Genomic DNA, 13,418 nt, shown 5'->3' on the forward strand with positions numbered 1-13,418 from the left:
CTGGACAACTGGCCCTCCGATTTGAGTTTATTTTATTTTTTTTTACAGGGACAGAGCACATTAATCAACGTTTTAGTAAAAGTGCCGGTTTTAGCCAGCCGGCTAATTTTCAACCGCAGTCCCTGGGCAGGTCATTAAAAACAATTACAATATAGACAATCATTGAGCAGTGAGCACACGCAGAGCAACATAGGACAAGTAAGACATAGCATACAGACAGAGCAACATAGGACAAGCAAGACGTAGCATGCAGACAGAGCAACATAGAACAAAAAGCAGCAAGACAAAATTCATAAAAGCAACAAAGTGTTTCCACACTTCACAAGCTACAGACAACATACAACATGGATGCGGAAATACACAGCTAGGGATTATGATCACAAATCTCATTGACCTTTAGCCATGTATTCATACATTTTGTGAAAGTGTGATAGGTGGTGCAGTTATGTGTGTCTGATGGCAGTGTATTCCAGACATGGGAAGCTCTCACAGAGAAAGTGGATTTACTAAAGGTGCTTTTCCTTAAGGGAACTATACAGTCACCTTCTCATGGCAGACCTGTGGATCTGCTTGCCATTTGTTTGGGTTTTCAGTTTAACAAAAGTACTGAGTGGAGGGAGACCCAGGCCATTTAGGATCTTGAATACAAGACATGCGTCAGTGTACTGCACAAGATTTCCCAACTCAGGAGCTCATGCTTTCTCTGAGGATGTAACAGTGATGATGGCTATTGGGCTTCCTATCAAGCACTTTGAGAGCCAGTTTGCAGACAGACTGAATAGGTTTTAATGGTGTACAGCAAGCTTGGGCCCAACTAGTCAAGCAGTATGTTAAGTGGGGGGAGCATCATAGATTTGAAGTACAGTTTGGCTACCTCTAGTCAAACAATTTCGTATAAATCGGAAATTAGCTAGGTTGAATTTGGTTGTCTGAATTACCTTTTCACATGCTTTTTAAAAGAGAGGTTGGAATCAAGTATGATGCCAAGGTACTTAAAATCAGATACCACCTGGAGCTTCTCCCCTGACACATAGACATCTGGCTCAGTAGCATCTGTTGTCCTCTTTGTAAAGAACATGCAAACAGTTTTTTTCACATTGAGATGCAAACGCATGTCACTGAGACATTTTGTAACCTGGACCATTACAGTAGTGTGTTCTTGTGCAGCTTGTTGTTTGCTCTAAGCATGCACATATATCACTGTATCATCTGCATACATTTGAACTTCAGACCCAGTACAGACAGAAGGCAGATCATTAATGTACAGGCTGAACAGGAGGGGCCCCAGTATTGACCCTTGGGGCACGCCCACATCATAGCTAAGAGTGGACGACAGCTCATTGCTCACTCTGACACACTGAGTTCTGCCTTCAAGGTATGATTTCATCCATCTCAAGGCATCGGGGGAAAAGTTGAACTTGGTAATTTTGTGATGAGAATCTCATGGTTAACAGTATCAAAAGCCAAAAGAAACACAGCCCCAACAACGCCCCCTTTGTCCATCTTTGACTTCACATTTTCCAGAAGAAAGCAGTTGGCCGTTTCTGTGGAGTGTTTCGCTCTGAAGCCAAACTGCATGGAGTGTAATGTGGCTGTTTTTGAGGTGGGCAATCAGTTGTTCTGCTACACACTTTTCAACAACCTTCGACAGCACAGGTAGTATACTAATGGGCCTGTAGTTACTCACGTCAGCAGGGTCGCCTCATTTAAAGATGGACGTTATTATGGCCGACTTCCATACCCTTTGGAAAACACCGAGACCAATAGATGTGTTGGTGACCTTAGTAATGGGGCCAATGAGTGACTCTTTGTAGTTTTTAAGAAAGGTAGAGTCCAGCCCAAATACATCTTTGACTTTAGAGTTCTTTAGTGAGCTAATCACCTTGTTCACCTTTGACTCAGAAACCTCCCTTATGATGAAGACAGGTTGAGCGTCATTCACTAGCACTGAGCCCAAGAAACCAGTGGAGGGGTTCTGTGTCAGTACCCTAACAGAGTTAATAAAGTAGGAATTGAAGGCTATTGCTATTTCAACTGCATCCTGTGTTAGATTTTTATTCACCATGATTTATAGTCTTTTTGCAGTGTACTATGGTATTTCCCTGTTAACTTTTGTAGATTCTCCCAAATGAATTTAGAATTTCCTTTGCTTCACCAATTATGTTAATAAAAACGTTTGCCTTGGTCTGTCTTTATTTCTTTCATCACCTTATTTCTCAACATGGTAAACCTACATCTGTCATGCTCCAATTTGGATCTTAGGGCTAATTTTAGAGCATAATCTCTTTCTTTCATCAATTTCCAGATTTCTCCATTTAGCCAAGGAATAGTTTTCTTTTGGCCAAGTTTGGATTTGATTTTCTCATTCTGGATTGTGGATAGAAAACACTATCAGCTTCTACGTCTGTATTGGACCATTCCAGTTAATTGCGTTTTCAAAATAGTTTAATTCACTCTTAGGTATTCTTAGTTGATCCGGCTTTCTAACAGTAGAGAGGTTAAACCTGCTCTTAGACAGCTTTCTGGCTATAAATGTCAGATTATGATCAGATAGCCCAGTAACCATATTGAATGATGTAGTCACTCTCTCTGGTTTATTACTGAGCACCAAATCAATCTGTGTTTTAGAGCAACAAGTCACCCTGGTTGGCCCTTTAACTAGCTGTGTAAGGTCAAAGGTATTAGTGATCCGTTTGAGGGTTTTCCTACAGACTTGTCTTCATAATTAATGTTAAAATCTCCCATTAAGATGACCTCTTTCCCAAAGTCACATTCCCTAAGCATGTTATTAAACTGATCAAAAAACATATATTTGTTGATGTAAAGAGCGTGGGGCCTAGGATTGAGCCTTGGGGTACTCCTTTGGTGACAGGGAGTGGCTGAGGCTGTCTGACTTTATACACGGCACTCTATGAGCGGTAGCTAGCAAAGTGTTAGTGAATGTTATGTGTTTTCTCCAGGATCTACTGTGGTGGTGGTCTGCAGGGCTGTCCTGACCTCTGAATATGACCAATTATACTGGATGGAAAACAGATCTTTTGTGAAGAATAACCAGAAGACCCTACCAGTGTTTTATAACGTTTCACAGTGAGTACACTCACTACAGAACAGAGCTGGATTCAAATACTATTTTAAATCACTTAACATAACACACTTGACTGTTTCTCCAGAGAGGATGACCAGGCATCGCTGGTGATCAGGCAGGTGTCAGAGGAGCAGCTGAGGAACACATACACCTGTCAAGTGGATTCTTCATCTGGGAACTCCAAGGTCTCCATCACCTTCAAACAGAAGAGTAAGTCAAGCAGCCTCTTAAAGGGACATCTTAGCTTTACAATCATTAAAAAATATTACAGAGTCTGCCTTTATCAAACTCTACTGGTCATTTCACAGAATCCTCTCTTCTGCTCTTAGGTTACCATGACATTTAATCAAGAAGATATTATCTCTTCTGCTCTTAGGTTACCATGACATTTAATCAAGAAGATATTATCTCTTCTGCTCTTAGGTTACCATGACATTTAATCAATAAGATATTATCTCTTATGCTCTTAGGTTACCATGACATTTAATCAATAAGATATTATCTCTTCTGCTCTTAGGTTACCATGACATTTAATCAAGAAGATATTATCTCTTCTGCTCTTAGGTTACCATGACATTTAATCAATAAGATATTATCTCTTATGCTCTTAGGTTACCATGACATTTAATCAAGAAGATATTATCTCTTCTGCTGGTTACTGACTTTAATCAAGGATATTATCCATGACATTTAATCAATAATATATGATCTATTCTGCTCTTAGGTTACCATGACATTTAATCAATAATATATTATCTATTCTGCTCTTAGGCTACCATGACATTTAATTAAGAGGTTACCATATTTAATTAAGAATGATCACTTCTGTGTGAAATGATGATGATTTTCTGTGATTTGTTTTTCTCTCCAGTTTCTCTTTCTGCTGTACAGTAACAGCGGTTTGATATAACCGTGTGTGTGTGTGTGTGTGTGTGTGTGTGTGTGTGTGTGTGTGTGTGTGTGTGTGTGTGTGTGTGTGTGTGTGTGTGTGTGTGTGTGTGTGTGTATTTCATGTCACCCTTTAGGTCTACCCCAGTTCCACTTCCTGGTGCTGGGTATAGTGGGGGTCTTTGTCGTAACGGTGGTGGTGGTGACTGTTGTCTATGTCAAGCTGAAGGTGGACATCATTCTATTTCTCAGAGATGATCTGGGTTGGCATCATCACAACATCTCTGGTGAGAATAACACCTAACGCCAAACATGCCAATGTCTCATGCAAACAGTCTTGTTGTAGATCGTGTTTCACCACATGATTTGGATGAATTGTGTTCGTTTCAAATGGGATGTGTAACAACACCTAAGTACTGTGTTATAATGCCTATTTACTGTGTTATAATGCCTATCTGCTGTGTTATAATGCCTATGTGCTGTGTTATAATGTCTATGTACTGTGTTATAATGCATATGTACTGTGTTATAATGCCTATGTGCTGTGTTATAATGCCTATGTGCTGTGTTATAATGCCTATGTGCTGTGTTATAATGCCTATGTGCTGTGTTATAATGCCTATCTGCTGTGGTATAATGCCTATGTGCTGTGTTATAATGCCTATGTGCTGTGTTATAATGCCTATGTACTGTGTTATAATGCCTATGTGCTGGGTTATAATGCCTATGTGCTGTGTTATAATATCTATGTACTGTGTTATAATGCCTATGTGCTGTGTTATAATGCCTATGTGTGTTATAATGCTGTGTTATAATGCCTATGTACAGTGTTATAATGCCTATGTGCTGTGTTACATTGTCTATGTTCTGTGTTATAACTTGCCTGAATGGTGTGTTTCAGATGGGAAGAGTTACGATGCCTATGTGCTGTGTTATAAGAGTGACACAGAGTCAGGTGTCAGTGAGGAGGACAGGCGTCAGGTGGAGGAGGTGCTGGAGGGGGAGTATGGTTACAGCCTGTGTCTCTACGACCGTGACGTGCTTCCTGGGGAGGGTGAGTCAGTCCACTGTCCTCACATTCCTCCTCATACTGGTGTGTGTGTGTGTGTGTGTGTGTGTGTGTGTGTGTGTGTGTGTGTGTGTGTATGCACTGTTCCTCTACACCTGTTCCTCTACCTCTACCTGTTCCTCTACCTGTTCTTCTACCTCTACCTGTTCCTCTACCTCTACCTGTTCCACTACCTGCACCTGGTCATCTACCTCTACCTGTTAATCTACCTGTATGTTCCTCTACCTCTACCTGTGCCTCTACCTCAACCTGTTCCTGTACCTGTTCATCTACCTGTACCTGTTCCTCTACCTGTTCCTCTACATCTACCTGTTCTTCTACCTCTACCTGTTCCTCTACCTCTACCTGTTCTTCTACCTTTACCTGTTCCTCTACCTCTACCTGTTCCACTACCTCTACCTGTTCTTCTACCTTTACCTGTTCCTCTACCTCTACCTGTTCCACTACCTGTACCTGTTCCTCTACCTCTACCTGTTCTTCTACCTCTACCTGTTCCACTACCTCTACCTGTTCTTCTACTTCTACCTGTTCTTCTACCTCTACCTGTTCCTCTACCTGTTCCTCTACCTGTTCATCTACCTCTACCTGTTCTTCTACCTCTACCTGTTCCTCTACCTGTTCATCTACCTCTACCTGTTCCTCTACCTCTACCTGTTCTTCTACCTCTACCTGTTCCTCTACCTGTTCATCTACCTCTACCTGGTCCTCTACCTCTACCTGTTCCTCTACCTGTTCCTCTACCTCTACCTGGTCCTCTACCTGTTCCTCTACCTGTACCTGTTCCTCTACCTCTACCTGTTCTTCTACCTCTACCTGTTCCTCTACCTGTGCCTCTACCTCAACCTGTTCCTGTACCTGTTCATCTACCTGTACCTGTCCCTCTACCTGTTCCTCTACATCTACCTGTTCTTCTACCTCTACCTGTTCCTCTACCTCTACCTGTTCTTCTACCTTTACCTGTTCCTCTACCTCTACCTGTTCCACTACCTGTACCTGTTCCTCTACCTCTACCTGTTCTTCTACCTCTACCTGTTCCACTACCTCTACCTGTTCTTCTACCTCTACCTGTTCTTCTACCTCTACCTGTTCCACTACCTCTACCTGTTCTTCTACCTCTACCTGTTCTTCTACCTCTACCTGTTCCTCTACCTGTTCATCTACCTCTACCTGTTCCTCTACCTGTTCATCTACCTGTACCTGTTCCTCTACCTCTACCTGTTCTTCTACCGCTACCTGTTCCTCTACCTGTTCCTCTACCTCTACCTGTTCCTCTACCTCTACCTCTACATGGTCCTCTACCTGTTCCTCTACCTTTTCATCTACCTGTACATGTTCCTCTACCTCTACCTGTTCTTCTACCTCTACCTGTTCCTCTACCTGTTCCTCTACCTCTACCTGTTCCTCTACCTCAGTTCCTGTATCTGTTCCTTTTCCCGTTCCTGTACCTGTTCCTGTATCTGTTGCTGTTCCTGTATCTGTTCCTGTATCTGTTGCTGTTTCTGTTCCTGTATCTGTACCCGTTCCTGTACCTGTTCCTGTATCTATACCTGTTCCTGTATCTGTTCCTGTACCTGTTCCTGTTTCTGTTCCTGTATCTGTTTCCTGTATCTGTTCCTGTATCTGTTCCTTCCTGTATCTGTTCCTGTACCTCTGTTCCTGTACCTGTATCTGTTCCTGTACCTCTGTTCCTGTATCTGTTCCTGTATCTGTTCCTGTTCCTGTATCTGTTCCTGTACCTCTGTTCCCTGTTCCTGTATCTGTTCCTGTACCTGTTCTTCCTGTTCCTGTATCTGTTCCTGTACCTGTTCTTCCTGTTTCTGTATCTGTTCCTGTACCTCTGTTCCTGTATCTGTTCCTGTACCTGTTCTTCCTGTTTCTGTATCTGTTCCTGTACCTCTGTTCCTGTTCCTGTATCTGTTCCTGTACCTGTTCCTGTACTGTTCCTGTATCTGTTCCTGTACCTGTTCTTCCTGTTTCTGTATCTGTTCCTGTACCTCTGTTCCTGTATCTGTTCCTGTACCTGTTCTTCCTGTTCCTGTATCTGTTCCTGTACCTGTTCTTCCTGTTTCTGTATCTGTTCCTGTATCTGTTCTTCCTGTTTCTGTATCTGTTCCTGTACCTCTGTTCCTGTATCTGTTCCTGTACCCGTCCTGTTCCTGTACCTGTGTTCCTGTACCTGTATCTGTTCCTGTACCTGTTCTTCCTGTTTCTGTATCTGTTCCTGTATCTGTTCCTGTATCTGTTCCTGTACCTGTTCTTCCTGTTCCTGTATCTGTTCCTGTACCTGTTCTTCCTGTTCCTGTATCTGTTCCTGTACCTGTTCTTCCTGTTCCTGTATCTGTTCCTGTACCTGTTCTTCCTGTTCCTGTATCTGTTCCTGTACCTGTTCTTCCTGTTCCTGTATCTGTTCCTGTACCTGTTCTTCCTGTTCCTGTATCTGTTCCTGTACCTCTGTTCCTGTATCTGTATCTGTTCCTGTACCTCTGTTCCTGTATCTGTTCCTGTACCTCTGTTCCTGTACCTCTGTTCCTGTATCTGTTCCTGTATCTGTTCCTGTACCTCTGTTCCTGTATCTGTTTCTGTACCTCTGTTCCTGTATCTGTTCCTGTACCTGTTCTTCCTGTTCTTGTATCTGTTCCTGTACCTCTGTTCCTGTTTCTGTTCCTGTACCCGTTCCTGTTCCTGTATCTGTTCCTGTACCTGTTCTTCCTGTTCCTGTATCTGTTCCTGTACCTGTTCCTGTTTCTGTTCCTGTATCTGTTCCTGTACCCGTCCTGTTCCTGTATCTGTTCCTGTACCTGTTCTTCCTGTTCCTGTATCTGTTCCTGTACCTCTGTTCCTGTTTCTGTTCCTGTATCTGTTCCTCTGTTCCTGTATCTGTTCCTGTACCTGTTCTTCCTGTTCCTGTATCTGTTCCTGTACCTGTTCCTGTTCCTGTTCCTGTATCTGTTCCTGTACCTGTTCTTCCTGTTCCTGTATCTGTTCCTGTACCTGTTCCTGTTTCTGTTCCTGTATCTGTTCCTGTACCCGTTTACTGTTCCTGTATCTGTTCCTGTACCTGTTCCTCCTGTTCCTGTATCTGTTCCTGTACCTCTGTTCCTGTATCTGTTCCTGTACCTCTGTTCCTGTACCTCTGTTCCTGTACCTGTTCCCTGTACCTGTATCTGTTCCTGTACCTATGTTCCTGTATCTGTTCCTGTACCTGTTCCTGTTCCTGTACCTGTATCTGTTACATTTACATTTAAGTCATTTGGCAGACGCTCTTATCCAGAGACGACTGGTGCCCAGCAGTCCTGAATCTGTCCCTGTACCTCTGTTCCTGTATCTGTATCTGTTCCTGTACCTCTGTTCCTGTATCTGTTCCTGTACCCCAGACAGCCTGTTCCTGTACCTGTATCTGTTCCTGTACCTCTGTTCCTGTTCCTGTATCTGTTCCTGGCACCTCTGTTCCTGTATCTGTATGGGCAGTAAAGTATGTGCTCTGTGTTTCCAGGGATGACTGAGGCGGTGCTGGGGTGTCAAATAGAGCAGAGCCGGAGACTGATCCTGGTGCCCAGCAATAAACAGGGGCTGAACCCAGGGCAGGACAGCCAGTATAGTCTGCTCACTGGGCTCCATGCTGCACTGGTGGATAAACAGGTAGACCTGGCTAATCCTCTATCCAGACAGAGTCAGCCCCAGACAGCCATGTAGTTATGCCTAAACAGGAGACCTGAGTTCTGCCTATGCTGTCTACAATTAAATAAACAGGTAGACCTGGAGCTGGTGCCAAATGGCACCCTATTCCCTATATAGTGTTATAGGCCCTGGTCTAAAGTAGTGCACTATAATGGGGAATAGGGTGCCATTTGAGATGATTTGTTGGTGAACAGGTGACCTGTCCCTGTCAAATCAATTTCCCAAATAAACAGGTAGACCTGGAGCTGATGCTATGCTGTCTTTCTAACTAAATAAACAGGTAGACCTGGAGCTGATGCCATGCTGTCTTTCTAACTAAATAAACAGGTAGACCTGGAGCTGGTGCCATGCTGTCTTTCTAACTAAATAAACAGGTAGACCTGGAGCTGGTACCATGCTGTCTTTCTAACTAAATAAACAGGTAGACCTGGAGCTGGTGCCATGCTGTCTATCTAACTAAATAAACAGGTAGACCTGGAGCTGGTGCCATGCTGTCTATCTAACTAAATAAACAGGTAGACCTGGAGCTGGTGCCATGCTGTCTATCTAACTAAATAAACAGGTAGACCTGGAGCTGGTGCCATGCTGTCTAACTAAATAAACAGGTAGACCTGGAGCTGGTGCCATGCTGTCTAACTAAATAAACAGGTAGACCTGGAGCTGGTGCCATGCTGTCTATCTAACTAAATAAACAGGTAGACCTGGAGCTGGTGCCATGCTGTCTAACTAAATAAACAGGTAGACCTGGAGCTGGTGCAATGCTGTCTATCTAACTAAATAAACAGGTAGACCTGGAGCTGGTGCCATGCTGTCTATCTAACTAAATAAACAGGTAGACCTGGAGCTGGTGCCATGCTGTCTATCTAACTAAATAAACAGGTAGACCTGGAGCTGGTGCCATGCTGTCTATCTAACTAAATAAACAGGTAGACCTGGAGCTGATGCCATGCTGTCTATCTAACTAAATAAACAGGTAGACCTGGAGCTGGTGCCATGCTGTCTAACTAAATAAACAGGTAGACCTGGAGCTGGTGCCATGCTGTCTTTCTAACTAAATAAACAGGTAGACCTGGAGCTGGTGTCATGCTGTCTATCTAACTAAATAAACAGGTAGACCTGGAGCTGGTGCCATGCTGTCTTTCTGCTTCAATTCCATTTCCTTTAAAACGGCTTCAACTACTTTTCAAACGGCATCAACTCCATTTCCTTTAAAACGCCCACAATTCCATTTCCTTTGAAACGGCTTCAACTACTTTTCCTTTCCGAAGCTGACTAGAAACACTTTGTATTTTTCCACTTTTACAATTGGTTGTGCATGTTTGTTTTCAGTGCTTTTTTTCGAAATTCTATTTTGTAATGAAAAGCGCTACATAAGCTCAATTAGTAATTGTAGCCTTAACACAACACCTAGTGATCTTGTTCAAAGGGTTCGGATCTCTTGGTGTAACAACTAAGGTTACACCAACTAACAACTAAGGCTACCCCCCCCCAAAAGATTCACTACATTATTCTGAAAACGTTTTAGGTGGATCTGGTGATACCCCCCCCCCCCCCCCAAAAGATTCACTACATTATTCTGTAAACATTTTAGGTGGATCTGAAAAAGCTGGACTCCCTCCTACATGAGGCCCTCCTCCCAGCGGCTGCTAGCCCAGTCAGGACACACCGTCACCTGGAGGGGCTCCCACTCCAAACCCCTCTCCTCAGCATTCTGGAAGGAGCTGCGCTACCATATGCCTGCCACGACCAGACAGCGCCCCCGAAGGACGAGAGGACCATTCTGTGATTATATAGGCTCCAGGGCAGGGTTTGGGTTCAGTCAATTCACAAAGTAAACTCAAATTCAAATGATATAATGGCATCTATTTTCAATTATCTTCACCCCCAACCCTGCTCCGGGGTGAAGATGAGTGAAATAAATGCATCTAATGTGATTAATGTGCCATTTTTACCTGTAAGAGTGAAATAGTTTTCCTTCCAATGTTTTTTTAAAATTAAGTTAAAAAGCAGCTTGTCTGTGTTGGAATGGTGTGGGCTTACCCCAGCAACAGAATGGTGTGGGCTTACCCCAGCAACAGAATGGTGTGGGCTTACCCCAGCATCAGAATGGTGTGGGCTTAACCCAGCAACAGAATGGTGGGGCTTACCCCAGCAACAGAATGGTGTGGGCTTAGCAACAGAATGGTGTGGGCTTACCCCAGCATCAGAATGGTGTGGGCTTACCCCAGTAACAGAATGGTGTGGGCTTACCCCAGCAACAGAATGGTGTGGGCTTACCCCAGCAACAGAATGGTGTGGGCTTACCCCAGCAACAGAATGGTGTGGGCTTACCCCAGCATCAGAATGGTGTGGGCTTACCCCAGCAACAGAATGGTGTGGGCTTACCCCAGCAACAGAATGGTGTGGGCTTACCCCAGCAACAGAATGGTGTGGGCTTACCCCAGCATCAGAATGGTGTGGGCTTACCCAGCAACAGAATGGTGTGGGCTTACCCCAGCATCAGAATGGTGTGGGCTTACCCCAGCAACAGAATGGTGTGGGCTTACCCCAGCAACAGAATGGTGTGGGCTTACCCCAGCAACAGAATGGTGTGGCTTACCCCAGCAACAGAATGGTGTGGGCTTACCCCAGCATCAGAATGGTGTGGGCTTACCCCAGCAACAGAATGGTGTGGGCTTACCCCAGCAACAGAATGGTGTGGGCTTACCCCAGCAACAGAATGGTGTGGGCTTACCCCAGCAACAGAATGGTGTGGGCTTACCCCAGCAACAGAATGGTGTGGGCTTACCCCAGCAACAGAATGGTGTGGGCTTACCCCAGCATCAGAATGGTGTGGGCTTACCCCAGCAACAGAATGGTGTGGGCTTACCCCAGCAACAGAATGGTGTGGGCTTACCCCAGCAACAGAATGGTGTGGGCTTACCCCAGCAACAGAATGGTGTGGGCTTACCCCAGCAACAGAATGGTGTGGGCTTACCCCAGCAACAGAATGGTGTGGGCTTACCCCAGCAACAGAATGGTGGGGCTTACCCCAGCAACAGAATGGTGTGGGCTTACCCCAGCAACAGAATGGTGGGCTTACCCCAGCAACAGAATGGTGTGGGCTTACCCCAGCAACAGAATGGTGTGGGCTTACCCCAGCAACAGAATGGTGTGGGCTTACCCCAGCAACAGAATGGTGTGGGCTTACCCCAGCAACAGAATGGTGTGGGCTTAACCCAGCAACAGAATGGTGTGGGCTTAGATTTTCACTGGACAGCTACTTTAAGACCCATTGACTCTGCTTGTCTAGTAGACAGAAGAATTGTCTTTCTCGCTCTACCTGTTTCTCTCTGTCACCAGTCGGGGGCCAGACCCCCCCCCCCCACACACACACAAAATGTTTTTTTAAGAGATTCAAGGAAAGACCACCCACAGCAGCAGGTCACACCTCAGTGTAGTTACATTGACTCCCAACAAAACATGAGACAGAAATGACATTGAGAAGAAATGCATGAATTCCTTGGCCCTGGTATTTCACAGGACTGTGTGTAGGAGTCTGCTATGGTAATAATCACAATAGAATCACCAAGTACATTGACACGAACCAGGAAGTTGACCTGGTGAACAACAGTAAACAGAATGTCCAGACAGGATATGTAGATGAAGAATTGTCTCATAATCCACATAGTATGAGTAGATGGGATTGTGACGTGTGTTGATGAAGTCCTTTACGACTGATTGCATTTGTCTTGTTTTGTGTTAATGTACGTGGTGTTTTAGTTATGTTTTATCGAGATGGTATTCATTATTAAGCCTTTATTTGGGCATTTAAGCCTGGACATACAATGTACTTAGGGTCTATAGGATCTGGTCAAAAGTAGTGGACTATATGGGACACAGCCTCACTGATTCTGTCAAAAGTAGTGGACTATATGGGACACAGCCTCACTGATTATGTCAAAAGTAGTGGACTATATGGGACACAGCCTCACTGATTCTGTCAAAAGTAGTGGACTATATGGGACACAGCCTCACTGATTCTGTCAAAAGTAATGGACTATATGGGACACAGCCTCACTGATTCTGTCAAAAGTAGTGGACTATATGGGACACAGCCTCACTGATTATGTCAAAAGTAGTGGACTATATGGGACACAGCCTCACTGATTCTGTCAAAAGTAATGGACTATATGGGACACAGCCTCACTGATTCTGTCAAAAGTAGTGGACTATATGGGACACAGCCTCACTGATTCTGTCAAAAGTAATGGACTATATGGGACACAGCCTCACTGATTCTGTCAAAAGTAGTGGACTATATGGGACACAGCCTCACTGATTCTGTCAAAAGTAATGGACTATATGGGACACAGCCTCACTGATTCTGTCAAAAGTAGTGGACTATATGGGACACAGCCTCACTGATTCTGTCAAAAGTAATGGACTATATGGGACACAGCCTCACTGATTCTGTCAAAAGTAGTGGACTATATGGGACACAGCCTCACTGATTCTGTCAAAAGTAATGGACTATATGGGACACAGCCTCACTGATTCTGTCAAAAGTAGTGGACTATATGGGACACAGCCTCACTGATTCTGTCAAAAGTAGTGGACTATATGGGACACAGCCTCACTGATTCTGTCAAAAGTAGTGGACTATATGGGACACAGCCTCACTGATTCTGTCAAAAGTAGTGGACTATATGGGACACA

The 13,418-nt window shown here is 44.2% G+C and overlaps 1 pseudogene; it reads left to right on the forward strand.

Annotated features, from left to right (window-relative positions):
• The window catches only part of LOC135542924 (interleukin-18 receptor 1-like), an 11,437-nt pseudogene extending 590 nt beyond the window's left edge, over nt 1–10,847 (forward strand).
• Nucleotides 10,848–13,418: the final 2,571 nt, after the last annotated feature.

The sequence above is a fragment of the Oncorhynchus masou genome, chromosome 7 (genome assembly GCF_036934945.1).
Source record: "Oncorhynchus masou masou isolate Uvic2021 chromosome 7, UVic_Omas_1.1, whole genome shotgun sequence".
NCBI lineage: Eukaryota > Metazoa > Chordata > Actinopteri > Salmoniformes > Salmonidae > Oncorhynchus > Oncorhynchus masou.